At 35.6% G+C, this 21,040-nt stretch overlaps 1 pseudogene; it reads right to left on the bottom strand.

The window, feature by feature from the left end:
- Positions 1-1,477: 1,477 nt before the first annotated feature.
- On the bottom strand, positions 1,478-2,251 carry LOC145819121 (secreted RxLR effector protein 161 pseudogene; annotated as a pseudogene).
- Between the last annotated feature and the right edge of the window lie 18,789 nt (positions 2,252-21,040).

Raw genomic sequence — 21,040 nt, 5'->3', positions numbered from 1 at the left:
TAAAACTACTAGAGTTTTACCCACACCAATCACAGTACAAAGGTAGAATAGTTTATAGGAAGAGAGAACGTATGTTTCTTTTTGTCATATCAAAAATAGAATTCAAGATCTGTTTATATGGGAGAGTTAGGTGACCCATAAGATAGATATATTATCCCAGATAATATCTATCCCATATCTATAATATCTGATCAATAATTATCATATATTATACTAACAATTATCCTATATCAAGATTCTCCCATATCTTGATATATATATATATAAGTTGTTACTGATATTTGGATCTCTCCTAATTGAGTATGGGTTCTAAACCCAACATCTCCCACTCGAACATGCGCTGGCATGACACCGCGCCTTTTATATCTCAATCTACCCAATAAACGCAATCATACTTAGCCAATGGACCGTGCGACCACTAAGGATACCTGCATGTGGGAGCTCTACACTAGGAACTCGTCACGAGCCAGTATAGAGGCATCAACCTAAAGATAGTATCTCATATGCCCTAGATCCATCTAGTTACACCGTGTCAAGCATCTCTGATCCCTTAATGAGCAAGCTTTACTCCTCCAATCATGCTATGTATTCACACCCAATCCTCGTCCCATATAGAGCGATGTGAGTTGTCGACAGTGAATATAGAGCAGATGTGTAATTCTAGACAATCTTCATTTCACCCTCATGTCACTTAGTTCGAAGTTAATTGCTTTCTCGGACATGTTCCTCAAACTCGAATCATACATGACCATGGGCAACATACCAAAGTAGCTAACATTGACTTCTTATTTTATGACATAGTTTGAAAGTTGCTAAGGGTATAGTATAAATATCAAAATTTAAAGCATATTTTTGACGCATTTAGACTCACACGATGAGGAAAAATTGGGATCCTTTCTCTCACCTCACTAATTGGTTGCCAAGCACATGTAGTATGAATACATGCTACGGTGGTTGTTCTTCTATAGAGTGATGTCATCCTCAAAACACCGTACAGATCTTAGTTCAGTCACTAACTAGCGCACATGTCGCTTTTCAAGCGCCTAACTCGAGTTCTTTATTTAGCCGCTATCCAGGCGCTAAAATGAGATCTCACATCTGGCCATCATCTATAGGCACAACATGGAAAGTACAAATCCCTATCCATGGTCGGTCAAGTAACATGACCTCATCTTGGTAAACCAAGGCGACTTTAGCTATGGATGATCTAAGTTGGAAGCAACTCCCACTATGATCTAACAACCACATATCTCATTTTTGCTCGCTCCATCTAGCGCCAAAAGCGATTGCTCATGTGAGTGAGCCAATCTTGCCTATTAACATTAATCAACAAATCTGTATGCGCTCTTTCACAAGTCATATCCAAACATAGAAAAATGAATAGAACAAGCATAAATACTGATTGCATAAATAATATCCCAAACATTGGAAAGTACATAAGTAATCATCCAAGTTAAAAAAAAACAGACAAGCATCACTACCATCTATGTAAACCCAAAGACGTAACATGAGTACAATGAGCATCTCTCGAAATGGGTTTGGTCAGTGGGTCCGCAACCATGCGACTAGTAGAAATGTGTTTTAAGACAACTTGGTTTTGCGCCACTATTTCTCTGATGAAGTTAAACTTTATGTCTATATGTTTGGTTCTTCCATGATACTTAGGATCTTTGGCATAGGCGAGTGCAGCCATGCTATCACAATGAATAGTGACAGGGTTTGTGGCTTCTAAGACTATTCCCAATTGCTCTAAGAACCTTCGTAACCAAACAACCTCCTGTACGGCAGCTGAGCATGCCACAAACTCTGCCTCCATGGTAGATAGGGAAATACATGATTGCTTCTTACTGCTCCAAGTAATGGCTCCACCACCAAGCATGAAAGCATATCTAGATGTGGACTTCCACTCATCTATATCACTGTCCCAATCAGCATCACTATAGCCAACTAGGCGTAAATCCGTACTCTGGTAACAAAGCATATAATCTGTAGTCCCTTTGAGGTAACGCAATATCCTCTTGACTGTATTCCAATGAGCAGGTCCTGGATCGGACTGGTAACGACTTACCAATCCCACTGCATAACATATATCTGGCCGAGTACACATCATACCATACATCAAGCTTCCAACTACATTAACATAGGGTACTTGGGCCATCCTTTCTTTTTCTTCTGGAGTCTTTGGTCTCATATTAAGGCTTAGGCTCTCACCTTTAGCTAAAGGAGTGTCAACAGGCTTGCAGCTTTGCATTTGGAATCACTCTAAGATATTCTTAATGTAAGTCTCTTGAGACAAACCGAGAAGTCCCTTAGAGCGATCTCTCAGGATCTTAACCCCGAGTATATAGCTAGCTTCACCCATGTCCTTCATCTCAAAGGTTGAGGACAACCACCCTTTGGTGGCGCCAATCATTTCCTTATCGTTTCTGGCCAATAGTATATCATCAACATATAATGACAAAATCAAAAAACTATCCTTGGATTGTTTAACATACACACAGTGGTCTTCATCGATCATGGTAAACCCATCGGTGATAATTGCTCGATGAAATCTCATATACCACTATCTAGATGATTGCTTTAAACCATAAATAGATCTTTGAAGCTTGCAAACTTTGCACTCCATTCCAGCTGCTATAAAGCCCTCTAGCTGATCCATATAGATTTCTTCATCCAGTTCTCCATTGAGAAATGTAGTTTTAGCATCCATCTAATATAGCTCAAGGTCCAACCAAGCTACTATTGCCAGAATAAGGCGAATGGAGGCAAACCTTATTACTGGAGATAAAGTTTCCTCATAATCTATACCCTCTAATTGGGTGTAACCTTTTGCCAATAGACGAGCTTTATGCCTTTCTATGGAACCATCTACCTTGCGTTTGATCTTGAAAACCCATTTGTTTCCAATGGTCTTGCGCCTAGGTGGCAAATCAACCAAGTCCCAAACTTGGTTCTTTCTCATAGACTCCTTCTCATCAAGCATCGCAACTTTCCACTCATTATTCGTAAGAGATGCTAAAGCCTCTTTTACTGTTTTTGGCTCAGCATTGTCACATGGAGCAATCATAATGTTTCCCTCTCAATCTCAAAATGACGACGAGGGATGGATCCACGCTCGCTTCTATGACGTTGAGGTTCTTGAGAATCCACATTTGCTGGACCTAGTCCATCAATGTCACTCCCACTATACCTAGGAGCTTGAGGGATTTCCTCATTCTCAACTAAGCTACTTGGTGCGCCATGTTGTGGTTCCTCTATCTCATAGAGATCTACATCTCTACTAACCTCACCTCTCCTAGGAAAATCTTCTTCTAGGAAATCCACATCACGCGACTCAATTTCAGTCACACTCCCGTCCGGCTACTCTCCAATGAGCACATAGCCCTTAGAATGCTCACAATAGCGAATGAAGATACACTTCTTTCCTCTAGGGTCTAACTTCCCATACTTATGAGAAGTGTTGTGTATGAAAGCTGCTGAACCCCATGGCCGTAATTTGTCCAATTTTGGCTTTTCGCCGGTCTATAATTCATAAGGGGTGGAAGGTACTGATTTAGAAGGCACACGATTAAGGATGTAGGCCGCAGTTAGCAAAGCATCTCCCCAATAAGAAATTGGAAAATTGGCTTGCGCCATCATCGACCTAACCATATCCAGTAGTGTTCGATTCCTTCCCTCCGCTACACCATTTTGCTGCGGAGTGCCAGAAATTGTCAACTGTCTGATTTTTCCTTTCTCTTCACAAAGCTTTTTGAATAGCTCAGATAGATATTCGCGGCCTCGGTCTGTCCTTAAAGCCTTAATACTTTTGTTTAATTGATTCTCGACTTCTAAAACATAACGTCGAAAGCAATCCAATGCTTCTGACTTATGAGAGATCAAATAGACATAACCAAAACGCGTACAGTCATCTATAAATGTGATAAAGTAAGGAGCTCCATTTCTTGCCTTAACATTCATTGGTCCGCATATGTCAGAGTGAATTAGTTGTAATGGAAAAGATGCCCTTTTGGCTTTTCCAAATGGTTTTCTGGTTGCCTTGCCAACAAGGCAATGCTCACAAGTGGGTAGATTGACCCTAGCGAGTGGGCCTAAAAGACCTTCCCTAGCGAACCTGATCATTCTGTCTTTCCCAATGCGGCCTAATCTAGCATGCCATTTAATAGAATCATTATCAACATCACGATTAGACGTAATATATGAAATAGAGTCATTGGCATTATTCAAACTAGAATTATTAACATCCAAAACTAAAAAACCATCTAAAATAAAACCACTACCATAATAAATTGTACCCAAAAAAATGCTAACTTGTCCACTCTCAAACTGAAAATTAAAACCAAGACTTATCATGCTAATAAATGATAATAAGTTTCGTCGAATCCCTAGAGCATAGAGTACATCATGAAGATATAGAGTGCACCCATGTCGCATTTCTAGCTTGTAAGTGCCAATCTCATGCACCTCCACGCTAGATTCATTCCCCATGTATACTTGTTTGCTACCAGGTGGAACTCGACGATACTCAACAGACCCAACTCTGTCCCTCGCTACGTGGCGGGTTGCTCCTGAATCTACAACCCACAAATGAGGAGAATGAGCAACTAAAACTTGACTAGAAACATAACAGTCAAAGTGAGAAAATAAGTTAGGGAGTACCTTCTTCGGCTTAGGGCAATCCCGAGTGAAGTGTCCTTCCTTCTTGTAGTTAAAGCACGCGATGTTAGCCTTAGCTTTCTTGCCAGCCCTCTTACCTCTTTTACGCTTAAAAGTGCTAGTGCGCTTTGGCCCAAGGTCAACCCCATCTTTCTTTTTAGGAGCCCGCTTAGCTCCTCCACGCCTAGGGCCAAATGCCCGGTGCGAGTTAGACTCAGCAACAAGAGCAGTGCCATCAGGTTTAGTCGCCTCTAGGAGCTCAGCTTCAAGCTCCAAATGACGTGATATGTCCTCAAATGTTTTAACATTATCATTGTGCATCATATGACGCTTCATTTCTTCCCAAGAATGAGGAAGGAAGCGAATCACTGCTTGAACTTGTTGCTCTTGTGTCAGATTATGACCTGTTGCTGCCAACTCACGTATCATAGTTGACATCACTCTCAGATGCTGCTTCATTGAATGATGCGCCTTTTTTTGATAGGAATCAAATTTCATGGTCAACCCGCGCAACTTAGCCAAAGAGGTGATGCCGAATTTCTATTTGAGAGCCTCCCACATTTTAAAAGCAGTCAAGGAACCTTCAAACTCTGCTATCAAGTCGCTATGCATGCTGCTTAACATCGTAAAGCGCGCACATCGATCTTTGTTCCGCCAATTTTGATAGGCCTCAAGATCATGACGATGCTGAGCTGTAGTGCCTTGCTCACGCTCAATCATCACTTGCTCAAGAGTCTCCAAGACCTCTTGCTCATTCAGGAGATACTGGATCTTACGGCGCCAAATGTCATAGTTATTGCCATCCAGCTTTTCTCCCTTAGTCAAATCAGCGACTATGCCTTTTGCTGCCATAGTTAACTATATCCAGAGAAAAAAAAATGCGCAAGGGATAAAATTTTAGCACGATACAAAATAATTTTGCTGCATAAATTCAAATTAAGTTTTAATAAAAAAATACACATGTCGTAAGATCAAAAATTTGCTAAGCTTATAATCATCTCTTGCGCCTCTAGTGATTCTTATCAAACATTCAATTTAATTTAATGAGCAAAATAAATGAACAAATTTATTTAAAAGAATAATCCTCCAGTTCATATGACATGTAATAAGCATGATTTGGAAAAAATTTCAGATATAAGCATCTCAATATGATAATACAATCGAAAAAATGATAAACATTATTTTATCATAAAATTCGAATTAATATTAATCATGCTTTGGGGATAACAACATTAGTTTCTAACATGAAAAAAAAAAAAAATCAATCATGATGTTCCTAATCATTCAGAATATTCCTAAACAGTAGAAAATAATTTTCTGAAATTTTCTGAAATTTTCCGTGATTTCTTTAATAAAATAATACACAAAAAATATAAATAAATATTTTAGAAACTAAAACGGTATAAATCTTATACCAATAAATAGCATGTGATTTCAGTATATCTTTGAAAAATATTCAAGTCCAGAAAATTAATTATGCATGTACAGAAGCATTTTAGCGTAAAAACTATTGAATTAATAGCTCAGAAAAATATATTTTTTTTTGTTTAAAAAAATCTGAAATCTAAACAGATTGTAGGCAAAGTAATTATAAGACTAACCATACAAGTCATGCTGAAAACAGAATTATAGCGAATATTTTATGAGCAATTAATGTAGTTTTTTATTTTATTTAAAGTAAAGCAAGCAAACAGAGCCTTATCAAAACTAATCCCACACACACCTGCGTGTGTATCATCTGCGTGTGTATCAACGGATGTGCTGGCGCTCATGTCAGCATACGCAGTGCAGCAACACTCTCGTGCTGCGCCATTATCAGTTCCCCTTTTTCTTTTTTTTTTTTAATACCGATTTCTCATGCCAATATCTGATAATTTGAAATATAAAATTACCAATAATGATTTATCATCTATTAATGTAATTTTACAGATATTATATACATGTGAATGTTCAATATATATATATATATATATAATCAGAATAAAAAAAACTGATAAAAACTTTTTTGACCAAACATCAATATTTTATGCAAACAAAAATAATATACGTATATTAGTATAAAATACTAATTTTATGGATATTCAATAGGACTAAAACACCTTAATAATGGCTCTGATACCAATGATAAAAATATAATACTATATACGTAGCGGAAAATAATATGGATTCAGACAAACCTTGTTGGTAAACAGATTGCACAATAAATCCAGCTTAGAAGGTGAATCACATACTCTTGAATAATCTCCACAGCAATAGAGTAAAACTACTAGAGTTTACTCACACCAATCACAGTACAAAGGCAGAATAGTTTATGGGAAGAGAGAACGTATGTTTCTTTTTGTTATATCAAAAACAGAATTCAAGATCTGTTTATATGGGAGAGTTACGAGACCCATAAGATAGATATATTATCCCAGATAATATCTATCCCATATCTATAATATTTGATCAATAATTATCATATATTATATTAACAATTATCCCATATCAAGATTGTCCCATACCTTGATATATATATATATATAATCTGTTACTGATATTTGGATCTTTCCTAATTGGGTCATGCCACCATGGGCGACCCAATTGAGTCTGGGTTCAAAACCCAACCCAATTTCCAACAAAAACCACCCCCACATTTACCGACTATTATACGGCAGGACGTGGGCACCCAAAATCATCCGTTTTCCCACTTTTACTGACTACAATACGACAGGACCAGTGGACACCCAAAAATATTTTCCTACATTCGTCTGACGGTAAGCTCAAACAGGGCAATTGAGTACCTTAACTCCTAGTGTAGGTACCAAATACAACATAACTCAAACCAAACCCGACTCTCTACCTGGATTCCCATGCAATTTACTACCCCCTTAAACAACATTTCCAAGATTTTTACAAATTCTGAGAATTTATACACCCATAAGAACAAAGGTAATGTCACCATTCAAATAATTAAACTATCATGGATACATAATCTTTATATTTCCAAGGAAAAGCCTCATAAGCTTTCAATTTCATGAGTCTCAAGTCAAAATACATCTTATTCTCATAATTCACTCATAAATTTAAAGAATTGAAGGTTAATTCCATTTGAGCATATCATGGTTCACTTTCAAAAATTAGGATTTTCATTAAATTTGGGGCTTTTGCCTTTCCAATAAGCAAAATGCTATTTTTCAACTAAAGTCTTCATAATCCACAAACATTAATATAATTTTTGAGACAATATATGAGAAATTCCATTTTTTAAATCAAAACCCAATTTTTTAACCTCAAACATCAATCATGAAACCAATGTCACAATAATACCAATAAACATCCTCAACATAAAAAGAGACAAAGCTAAAAGTTATCCTACCTCCAAGATGAGAGTAGAAATGCTAGATCAAGAGGATTCTTTCAAAAATCCAAAATCTGATCGGTTAAAAATGTTGATCTTCACTTGTTCTTCATCTTTATTGCAATATCCATGATGGATTGTTGGTGAAAAATTGATGAAATCAAGATTTAGAGGGCTATGGTTTCCGGTATGGAGGAGAGGGAGAGAAGAAAGGAAGAAAGAATTAAGATTTTGGGCCAAAAAGTCATTTTAAAGTGCCTGATATCGACCAGACCACTCTAGCGGTCAAAGCTTGGCTTGAGTGGTGAAAAGAAGCTCCTAGAATCTATGAAATTAGCACAGACCGCTCAAGCGATGAAAAGTTCGCTCGAGTGAACTTGCTTCCATCACAGATATTCAAATTTCAAACGGGCATAACTCTCTCGTTTGGACTCTGTTTTAGGTCGTTCTTATGTCCAAATCGAAGCCCTGAAAATAAGATTTCCAATGGTTCTAGCCTCACATCCAAATTCAAAGTGTGGAAAGAGAAAAGGAGAAAAAGAATAAAGAAAACTTAGGAAATAAATATCCAAATCAATGTTTTTGGTTCAATCTTACTTTACCATTGTGATACCACCTCAATCAATATCCCAAAATAACCAAAGAGGCTCCAAGTACAATAATGAGAGTGTCAAAAGCAATCCCATAAGTTCAAGAAGTACAAGGTGTTACAATCTCCCCACCTAAGGAAATTTCATCCCCGAAATTAAACAATTCAAGATCGAAAGTTTAGACAAATCCAAATGAAACAAAGATTGAACTAACCCTCCCACCAACTAATCACAAATGACTTCTACTCAATAACAAGTTCCTATAAGATTCTCTCAACTTAAAAGATTTTGCGTGATGAACAGGAAACAAGTCCCATGAACGAAAATACGGCAACTCAATGATATAAGGGTAGAACAACTTCCAATAAAATTACAATTACCACTCTAGAGTCTAATTCAAAATCTAAGGTCAACTCTCATATTTTCAGGTTCCACATTAATATTTAGATCACCCCATATGATACGAATAACAACACTCAAGCGGTGTGTCTTTCCTTTAATTCAACCACAAGAATTACCAAGGTCTACTCAACCCAGACAGACGACTCCCATTACGTATGGGTCCCCATTTAGCAGGATTAAACAAAATGGTCATGCGTACCTCTAACAAGCGAAAAGAACCTATCAATTCTACAAAACTAAAGGTCAAAGGTAAAGGTCTCACTAAGATAACCTACAGTACTCCTGCCTCAAACAGACTTAACTTCCAAAGAATGACTATCGATTGTCTAACGACCTAGAGCATTAGAAAAATAGTTCTCACATCACATTCACACCCCAAGAAACAACTATTGGTAGCTCGGCAACGAAAATTTTCAAACAATTACTTCATACTACTACACAAGTCCTCATTCTCTTTTCATGAGAAGAAAATATTCTAATAAGAGTTTCATCCGCCAATCATAGCCTTCAACAAACACAACCAAATAAAACTAAAGTACCACAAACTACATTCTTACAACACAACTAGTATTCCATGCCCACACATTTATTCAATTGTGTTTTTAAAATACTTAATAACCAAAAACACTCAAAAATTATATTTCCCAACTTTTGAAATTAAAAAAGATTATTCTTGGTAGAAAACTTTATATTTATATATATATATATATATAATATGTTTTAGATGCGTACAAGTGATTTGTAAAAGTTAAAAGCTTGAAAAGGAAATTTATTTATTTATCTATTTACATTGAAGTAGTTAAGAGTTATACACATTATAAAACTCCATACGCCCTTTTTACAACTATTCCTCCTTTACTCACATGTTCATTCATGATGATAAATTCTCAATTTCGGCAAAAATAAGGCCATGCTCAATGCGACAACTCCATTCTCAACTCTTTTCTCAAACATATTTCAACCGGTGACTCTCAACGTCACCTAACCAATAATCCTATCACTATAGTAATGCCACAATCCATTTACAATTATTCAAGCAATAATCACACATAACAACCACTATAATAAGGTTAAATAAAACAAATGAATAGACTAAACATCACAAGTTTGGGAAGTCACATCCCATTCATGACCACTACTACAATCCATCAATTACTCATTGTTTATCTTATGTTTGCTTTACAATTTTCACAACTAACCCCATTTTGGGGATCACTCACAATCAACTAGAAACTATTACCAAGCAATTTGCATGACTTGTCACTCCCTTGAGTGACACGCACACACTCACCAAACAATCAATTTCCATTCACACATCTCATTTTTAGAATTCAGATAAGTTCTAAGGTGATTCCCTGTTGACCTCTCCTATTGCTACAATAATAATTAACACACCACCTAAGGAAACCTCCTACACTTGCATCATCTACCTATATTGGCATAACACACTAATGTTCCTTAGAATCAAAACCATGATACTAACTCTGAAACTGTAACACAACTCCACACCACACTAAGATTATGATGTCCCACACAATCAACCTGAATTCAATACCTTATACAATATGAACTTACTCAATGACAATTATTTACATTGTTAATAAATAAATTAATCTCATATTACAAGAGAATCTCTCCCAATGAAATTCAATATACATTTTTCACCAAAATAATGTTACACTTCTATTATTAAATTCTAAAAAAATTGTATTTTTAGTACTTCAATCCAATCACTACTAAAGCTACTCCACCCTTGAAAAATAATTTAACTCAAAAAGTCATTCACCATAACTTTTCAAAATGAAAATAAAATATAATTATCACAACTGCTCAAGTCACAAAACAACGCCACCAACTACCATATCAAATCAACCACAAAAGTTTGCCCAACTCGAGATGCAATGTTATAACAACAAATGCTTATAGTTGTAGTTACCTTGAAATTTCTTCCGAAGTCTCTAGTCAGCTTCCACCTACTCAAACTTTGAAGATATAACCATAAGCTATAATACCACTCATTCACTTAACAAAATTTTCTTTGCCAACAACAGTCATTCCAAAGCAATCTTTATGACTAACCAAATAACAAAGTACTTCGTATCAATTTATTTCCCGACATGGTGTCTGTCAAATAAATTCTTCTAAAACAATTTCACCGCAAAACACAATGGAATAAAATTGAAATAAGGAATCATCCTTTATCAAGTAAAACTGAATACCCCTTAATTTTACTTAAGCTTAAGTGCACCCAACTTAAACTCGATGGCAACACTAGAATAATATATCAATCAACAGAATTCTTGCCACCCTTATAGGAAAACGAAGGACCAATACAATGGAAATTTCAAATTTCACATCAAGGATACACAACAACTTATGGTCAAAGGTCAAGGAATACAAAATAAATCTCCATTTTGGTTTCTTGAATCACATTGTCATTACACAAGCCAAACTTAACTCAGAATACTCATGTATATCTCCGGTCTTTACAATTTACAGCTTTTAGATAAGGGTAACTTTAAAAATTAACATTAATTACTCTTGGTGGACCAATAACAAATTTCCATGTTCAAATTACAATCGCATCAACTATCCCAAAACAACTAGTCACAATCTGTATTGAATCATAACATTCTCACAATTTCATCCAAAAACAGTTTCTCCAAGAACACTGATTTGTTAACACAATTACTTATCATCTTGGTAAGCATCCATCTACTACACTCAGGTACATCAACAAATAACTCCAAAACAATTGACCTTACTAGTCCCAAAGGCATTCAAAACTAGCCTACACATCCTTACCTTCAATACTCATAACACAATTTCTTAGGTCACTATTTTCCATCACTAGAAATTTAATCACATAGTGAAACTTAAATCAAATTCATTCTCATCCCAAAATTCTTTACCTACTTCATTCACCTATGATTTACAACAAATTCTGAATAAAATAAATTCTCTAAGAAGCACATCCCTCACTACATTGTACAATATCTAACATGCCAAAACCACTTTTATTCTCCAAACACATACCAAAATAATTGGTGTAAAGCCCAACATTAACCTCACAAGTGATTAATCAAGCAAGTGAATCAACCTGACTATAACTAACTTCGGCCATTCCAAGAAAATTTGAACTTTAAATATTTCCCTTTTACGACACTTTGATAATCATTTAGGTCTCAACAAACCTACACTACTATAACAAGTTTAATTTCTAACTTACTCTACTTCCATGGTTCTTCATCTAGCCCACTTCCACAGTTTAATATAAGACTTCAGAAATAGTCCCTTCTCATACTGACAAACCATTTACTATGCATCATAGTCTTTACCATTTGAAGATTACACTTACACCCATAATTCTACAAAATCATTTAGCTTATGATTCAACACCAATTCTAAAACCTCTTGACCCATTTGCCCATCCGTATTAGTCTATCCTACCATGTTCCTAGGAAGAGACATTTTCAAGGTAGAGACAAAATCAACTCACAATTTAATACTCCACACAAGTTTCCACACGTCGCACGTGAGTTAAACATACACCTATACATATATCTACACCACATAAGGCAACCCAAGTAAGCATATAGTCACATAGAGCACATACGAGTTACTCTCCTAAGATACCAACTAGTCCCACGATGCTCAAGGACCTCCAAGTGGAAAAAGCATTGATCAGACGCTTATTCAAAAGGATTTTGATAAATGTAATGGACGCTAGGCATATCCTAGAAGCTTAACCCCATACCCACACAGTCACATAAATACACAAAGCATGCAAAGCACGTAAACACCCCATCCTAGCCTAGTAAACCTATTGTGACAAACGTTACTTCCCACAAGCCCAAGGTATTTAAATCTGGTTAGCTCTGATACCAATCTGTAATGCCCCCAAATTAATTAAATTAATACACTTCTCATAACCTGATAAATCCAAAATCTCTCCAAGCCAAACAAAAATGTTAATCTCAAAAGTCCTCTTTTCCATTGAACTACATATCAAATATTACAATTGCCATATTCTTGTCTTAGTAATAATAACATTTACATAGTTCAAGAAACCAGAGAATAAAAATAATAATGCCTTAATGGCGTACAAACATTAAGGCAAGGCCTTGTTATAACAAAATGGACACGCAGTCCCAGACATATATGCTCGAAACTTCCACGTAGTACATCCATTAGCCTTTGTGTTCTGACAAAACAAAAAAGTCCACCTCCTTCTCATAGGGGTGATTGCACATCATCAATTCCTGAAATTGTTAGATAGGAATGAGCTAGATGCCCAGTGGAAATACTTTTAACAAAGTATCTAATTATTTGAAAATCCATATGGCATTATCACAATCAAAACATTTTCTTATTCAACTCATGTTAGGAGTTTAAGCAACAAAACTTAGATATTATAATTTCCATGAAAATCAAATTTTAACATTGGGGGGTAAATACACCATGAAGTCCCTAAAGAGAGTCGCAAATCACATACACAAGTCACTTTGGCTTAAAACCACCCCCACATTTACCGACTATTATACGGCAGGACGTGGTTACCCAAAATCATCTATTTTTCCACCTTCACCAACTACAATATAGCAGGACTAGTGGACACCCAAAAACATTTTCCTACATTCGTCCAACGGTAAGCTCAGGCAAGGCAATTGGGCAAGTTAACTCCCCGAGCGGGTACCAAATACAGCACAACTCGAACCAAAACCGACTCTCTACCTGGACTCCCATGCTATTTACCACCCTCTTAAACAACCTTTCTAAGATTTTCACAAATTCTAAGAATTTATACACCCATAAGAACAAAGGTAATATCACCAATCAAATAATTGAACTATCCTGGATACATAATCTTCATATTTCCAAGGAAAAGTCTCATAAGCTTTCAATTTCATGAGTCTCAAGTCCAAATACATCTTATTCTCATAATTCACTCATAAATTTAAAGAATTGAAGATTAATTCCATTTGAGCATGTCATGGTTCACTTTCAAAAATTAGGGTTTTCATTAAATTTGGGGCTTTTGCCCTTCCAATATGTAAAATGCTATTTTTCAACTAAAGTCTTCATAATCCATAAACATTAATATAAATTTTGAGGAAATATAGGAGAAATTCCATTTTTGAAATCAAAACCCAATTTTTGTAACCTCAAACATCAATCATAAAACCAATGTCACAATAATACCAATAAGCATCCTCAACGTAAAAAGATATGAAGTTAAAAGTAATCATACCTCCAAGATATGATTAAAAATGCTAGATCAAGAGGATTCTTTCGAAAATTCAAAATCCAATCAGTTAAAAATGTTGATCTTTACTTGTTCTTCATCTTTATTGCAAGATCCGTAGTGGATTATTGGTGAAAAATGGATGAAATCAAGATTTTGAGGGCTAGGGTTTCAGGTATAGAGGAGAGGGAGAGAAGAAAGGAAGAAATAAAAAATATTTTGGGCCAAAAACTCATTTTAAAGTGCCTGATATCGACTAGACCACTCGAGCGGTCAAAGCTTTGCTCCAGCGGTGAAATGAAACTTCCAGAATCTCTGAAATTCCTGTAGACTGCTCGGGCAATGAAAAGTTCGCTCAAGTCCGAACGAGAGAATTATGCCCGTTTGAAATTTAAATATCTATGTTGGAAGCAAGTTTCACTCGTCCGGACTCCATTTTAGGTTGTTCTTATGTCCAAATCAAAGCCCTAGAAACAAGCTTTCCAACGGTTCTAGCCTTACATCGAAATTCAAAGTGTGAACAGAGAAAAGGGAAAAAGAGTAAAGACTACTCAGGGGACAATTATCTGAATCAATGTTTTTGGTTCAATCTTACTTTACCATTATGATACCACCTCAATCAATATCCCAAAATAAACCAAAGTGACTCCAAGTATGGTCATGGCAATGGAGTTTGGGAGGGGGGAATTATTTTTGACACCCTATCTCCACCCCCTAATGGATTGTATGTTCTCCACGTCGTCCACGTCCCTAAAACTATGCAACCAAACTAAACCAAGTCTTAAGTCCCATCAAATAGGGTCAGGTACATGGATCCTTCTTTCCAATAAAATCAAAAGCAAACAAGACGTAGAAGGAAGAAAAAAAATGATTGAAAAGAAAAAAAGAGCACCTCTTTGATAAGATTCAGGCATAAAATAAGAGCAGAAAAGGCAGGTGTCTCTCTGCGAGAGAGAGAGAGAGAGTAAAAAGACAAAAAGTGAAGAATGATGACAGAAAGTAAAAGAAATGATTTTTTTTATTGGGTAACTTAGAGGTTCGTAGTGAAATTAACAGAGAGAGAGAGAGGGAGAGAGAGAGATATACATTTTATTTTACAAAAACAAAATGGAGAGAGAGAGAGAAAGAGAGAGAGAGAGAGAGAGAGAGAAGAAGAGAGATACATTTTATTTTACAAAAACAAAATGGGGATGGGGATGGGAATAGAGTCGGGTATCTCCAACCCGCCCCGACCTCGATTAGGTTTCGAAAAATAATTCCACATATATGCCCCAAACTCGATAAAATGGAAGAAATTTGCCACCAATGGGGTGGGGACGAACCGGAGGAGGCTTAGGTCAGATTTAATTGCCATCCCTATCCAAGTACAATAATGAGAGTGTCAAAAGCAACCCCATAAGTTCAAGAAGTACAAGGTGTTACACTAGTTGTGTCTTGTCTTGTGGCGTGGGTATGTTGTCTTATTGACTTGTTGTGTGGGTGTGTCGCTTTATTACTTCGGGTCGTAGGCATATTGTCATCTTGTTGCTTGGTATCATGGGTGCATCATCCTAGTGTTTCATATCATGGGTGTGTCGTGGTTGGCATTCTCTTTAATTGCCTACATCGAGTCTTTGTCATGTCTATCAAACTGCACTTAGTTTCAACCATCAAAAGAAGATCAACATTGCTAGTCACCTCAATTGGAGAATCCTTCATCTGCAAGATTACATAACTTGTCAATTGTGGTGGTGCCAAACTTTTGCAAAATTCCTACCAACACCACATCTTTTGGGAAACTATACATTCAATACAATGTAAAACCTCAAAATGTGGGTATGTGTGCAAAAGAAAAGAGAGATAAAAGAAAATAGAGGTGTGAGATGAGTAAAAAGTGAGAAATTTGCATCAAATTGAAAAAAGAGCGAAAGTGAAGTCAAATAATGCAAAAGTACCACATTACAGATTACTGCAATGATCACTAATTTGATGGCACGATGTCGGCAATTGTAACCAGTTTGAAAGATGAAGTAGACCAATACATGTCTATTCGCAATGAAGGACATCTATTTTACAGAATGTTAGAGATCATTTTGTGCAGTTTGAAGTCTGTCAAGTCAATTTCCCTTGTTGAGTTTGTCTTTATTTGTCAGTGTCAGTTTGTTATTATGTGTACAGCTCAAAGTTTGATATAATGGCATGGTTAATGTTTCAAATAATGGTGGGCGCAGATCGGTTGCGGCCACGGAACCTCCAATCCGCCATCCGTCTGCCAGATTAGTGGATTGAAGAAAATCAATCTGCATCCGTCCGCCAATCCGGTGCATGTAGATTAAGCAGATTGGCGGATTAACGGATGGATGCAAATCGGTTTAGGTGTAAAATTTTATAAATTTTCAATATAATTCAACTTGTGCACTTTCTTCAAAAAAAAAAAAAAGTGTTACAATCAATAACTTAAAAAAGTATTACAATCATTGGATGCCTCATCCAAGTAAAGAAAGTTTGAAATTTTAGAATATTACAATCACTGCATGCCTCATCCACATATTACAATCACAGTATGTCTCATCCACATAAAGTATTACAATTTGTGATTCTTAAAATATAAAAACAATTCAAACCACCAAAACCATGAACAAAGTAGTAGTAGAGATTGTATGCCTCTGTATTGTTACATCTATATTTGTTTTTCAAAACAAAAATCATTATTTTTAGAGTTAGATTTAAAAACAAAAAAAATATAGATAAATAATACATTTATTTTTTTTCAATTCAAAAAATATATTCAAGTTGAAAACTCTTTTTCAACAAAATATATTCAACGTAATACTTAAGCTCTTTTTCAATTGAAAAGAAAAATAGAATATCTAAACAAATTGAAAACACAAAGTCTTATAAATTACTAGGGATGCTTGCGGTTTGGCGGTTCGGTTGCGGCCAAAGGAACCTCAAATCCGCCATCCGTCCAAAACTAGGCGGATTGGAAAAAATCAATCCGTAACCGTCCGCTCGTCATCACGCATCCATCCAAAATGTAGCGGATCGGTTCGGTTTGGTCGGTTTGGATGGATCGGTATATCCGCTGCTCACCCCTAGTTTCAAATATAATTTTTTGCTCAAATTTTGAAGTTCAAAACAAGTCCTTATGTGAAATTCATTGACAAACTAAGAGTATCCACACAAGGGGCACCAAGTCCATAATCATTGGAAATCCATCATTGCTCTAAGAATCGGATATGTTCACAACACTCTAGTGCATAAAAGAAACATGAGATTGACTAGTCATGGGCCACAGTAGCATGTCCTTCATTGTCAATCTGTGATGCACTAATTCCCATCTCATGAGCTTGTACAATGTTGAGATTTGTGAACAGTGTGAACAAGGATTAAACTACAGGGGCATGAGCATCTCTGAATAAACTATCGACTAAGAAAGGCGCATGAGCTATACCTTCTCCCAATACGTTGAAGCTATCTGTTATGCACTTTTCCTTGATTTAAGCTCACTTCCACGATGATTCCAATTTGATTGGACTTTTGAAAGTTTTACCAGAATGATACTGAGATTCTCTCTAGTTGTTTTCCCCTTACTTGATTTCATTTGGACTCTAATTGGCATGATTGGGTTAACTTTCTTTGTTTGGTTAGAATTCTCTCGCATCATAGCCTGTGTATGGTAACTGCTTTCATAGCTATTTGCATCGTAGTCAATCTAATAATTTTGTGGTGAACAAAATTAAACTTGTTATTAACCTTGCATGTCATAGCACATATTGAAATGTCGTAGCACATACTGGAATGTCGTAGAACATATTGGAATATTGTGATGTCTTAGAACATATCTCATGTTGTAGCACATATTTGAAAATTATATATCTAGAAATTGATGTCATAGTACATATTTAAAAATTCATGTCATAGTACATATCTCATGTCATAGCACATATCGAGAAATTGATGTCATAGTACATATCTCATGTTGTTGCACATAGGGCTAAACTTGACTTTTTGGGGGCCTAAGGCAAATGGGCACTAAGTTTCATACATATTTTAATATATATATATATCTTCGTAAAATAGTAACAATCTTCAATTTGTTTTTATTTTTTGCTTGTACCTTCTATAAATTTGTTACATATGGTACACATAATTATTGCTGTAAATTATAATTATTGAGATAAATTTTGAATATTTTCTATTGTTAAGGCTATTAGTTTATTCACAATTTTTCTTGACATAATAAATTAAATTGTAAAATTTGATTAACTTCAATTTTTTTTAAAAAAGAAGAAGTTATTTCTCCAGAAGCAATCGTAATTCACATAGTCAAACAATATTCTATAAATAATTCATACATTGGAAAGCTACCATCCATTAATTTTAAATAATTTATCAATTCAATTGTTTATTTAAACCTTCATTTTTAAACTACTAATCATATAATGTAGTGTTTGGTTCACTGAAATGATATTGAATTGAACAAAATGGTTATTCCTTAATCTTTTCATAAAATTACTATTTCCATGGTGAATGAGGATTTCATTTGTAATCTTTTTTAGTAAATCAAACATAAAACTAGACATTATAATGGAATGATTACTTTATTCAACTTCATTTTAATAAACCAAACATAATTTAAGACCGAAATAATTAATCAAACATAACTTAAGATCGAAATTATTTTCGAGGCCCTATTTTTTAGACAAAATTTAGGGGCCTAAGAAGGCGGCCTTGCCCTCCGTACCTCAAGGTCGACCATAGTAGCCCATATTAGATATACTAAATTTCGATGATATTTAATTTGATGATTTAATTTTTCTTAGGATGATTACTTCAGATTGAAAACTTATCATTTGATTTATCCATTACAATCCTATCCTTTTTTAAATCATATTATTTGGAGACCAAATGAAGGTTAAACAGGTCTTGAACAAAGCCACCTTCAACAGAAATTGAAGCAGCAAATGAGGAAGTCAAACCACCAAAGGGTTAGATGACCAGCCGGACATCGGGACGTTTAGGGGGATGGCCAGTGGCGACGGTTTGGCCTAGTTCAGCCTCATTTTGGTCCAGCTCTGCTCCGGCTATCAAACGAGTAGTATGCTCGACAATCGCAGATGTCATCCTTTACAACTGGGATTTGACCAGACGTCCAGGAGGATATCCAGGCACACGTCTACCAAGTGCAAAGCTTAACTCAAGACATCCGAGTGGACGACCACTCTCTATAAATCTTTGCTGCAAGGACTTTTTTCCAAATATACTTGTTAATAATCAGACCCATCATTCAACTCATCATTCAACATCTAAACAAGTATGGGAAATGTAAAGTTTGAGTAGAGTAAATTTAACCAAAATCTCAGTCAATCTTCTCAACACATGCAACAAGCAATGGCCAATTTATTAAAGATGAATTTCACCTTAATAAATAGAGGTTCTTCTGCTGAAGGAAAACTACAATAGAGACAACAAGCAAGAAAAATTCTTCATGCTTCATCATTCTCATTCTCTATTTTCTAAAGTGTTCTTTTCTCTGAGTTTTTCATTCCTCTTCAAATATTAGTCACTGAGCCTTTGGCTTTAATCCTATTTACCTATGTGAGGATTTACATAAAAATCTCTGAGCTTTCAATCCTTGTATCATTCCTTGAGAGAGTTTTTATTACAGCTTTTCAGGAAAGAAAAAATCATCCTTTCAATCTTGTAACAGTGTAGTACACTCATTTCTCTTGATTCCTTGAGAGTGGTTGAGAATCACCTAAGGTTTGCAAGATTTTTAGACTTGAAAAGTTTGTGTAAAATATGTGGAGAATTGCTACATGTATGAGAGGTTGCTAGCACCAGTGATGCTAGAAGAATAATGGAAAATCTCAAGTGAAACTTGAGGAGTGGGCGTAGGCTTGGTTGAAGCTGAACCACTATAAATCTATTTGCACCTCTTTTTTTACATCTTATTTTATTCACTATGTTAATTTTTCCACTATCACTCCATCTGATATTCTTGCTATAATCTGCTACTTATTTACCAAAGCTATTATTATCAGTATTCACTTGGTATTATTGTTTAGATTTTTTATTAAGTACTTATTTCTTTTTTATTTATAGAAACCCAATTCACTCCCCTCTTAGGTTGCCTTTTGGGTAACAGCACATATGTGGAAAATTCATGTTGTAGTACATATCTCATTTCGTAGCACATATTCAAAAATTGATGTCGTAGTACATATCTTGTGTCGTAACACATATTTGGAAATTGATGTTGTAGTATATAATTGATATTAAGTATTTCCTCTCGTAGCACATATTTGATATTTGGTAACAAATGCATATCTCCTGTTCTAGTACATATTTGGTAATCAATGCATATCTCTGGTTGTAGTACATACTTGGTAATTGATGCATATCCCATGTCATAGTACATATTTGGTAATCGATGCATATCTTCCGTCGTAGTACATGTTTAGTAATTGGTGCGTATTCCACGTTGTGGTACATATTTGGTAAGTGTTGAATCTCATTGCATGTCGTAGTATTACATGGTTCTTGTGTTGAATCTCATTGCATGTCGTAATATTACATGGTCCATGCCGTAATACAAAGTTGGTAAAGTTTTGATCGTTCTTAACTCATGGAATTGGCATGATTTGGCACCATTGGATGCAACCTGGCATATTTCTAACCATACTGCGATGTGTATTATTGCTTCAAGTACGTTTTCCTTATATGTTTACAAAACAGATATAAAAGGCAAACCTAGAAAAAAAATGGTATTTGAAACCAAATTAGATTGGAATCTAGTTAGATTGGAATCACTTTTAGCTACAA

The sequence above is a fragment of the Camellia sinensis genome, chromosome 2 (assembly GCF_055761805.1).
Source record: "Camellia sinensis isolate YWXY chromosome 2, ASM5576180v1, whole genome shotgun sequence".
Taxonomy (NCBI): domain Eukaryota; kingdom Viridiplantae; phylum Streptophyta; class Magnoliopsida; order Ericales; family Theaceae; genus Camellia; species Camellia sinensis.
This window is presented reverse-complemented; position numbering and strand designations above follow the sequence as displayed.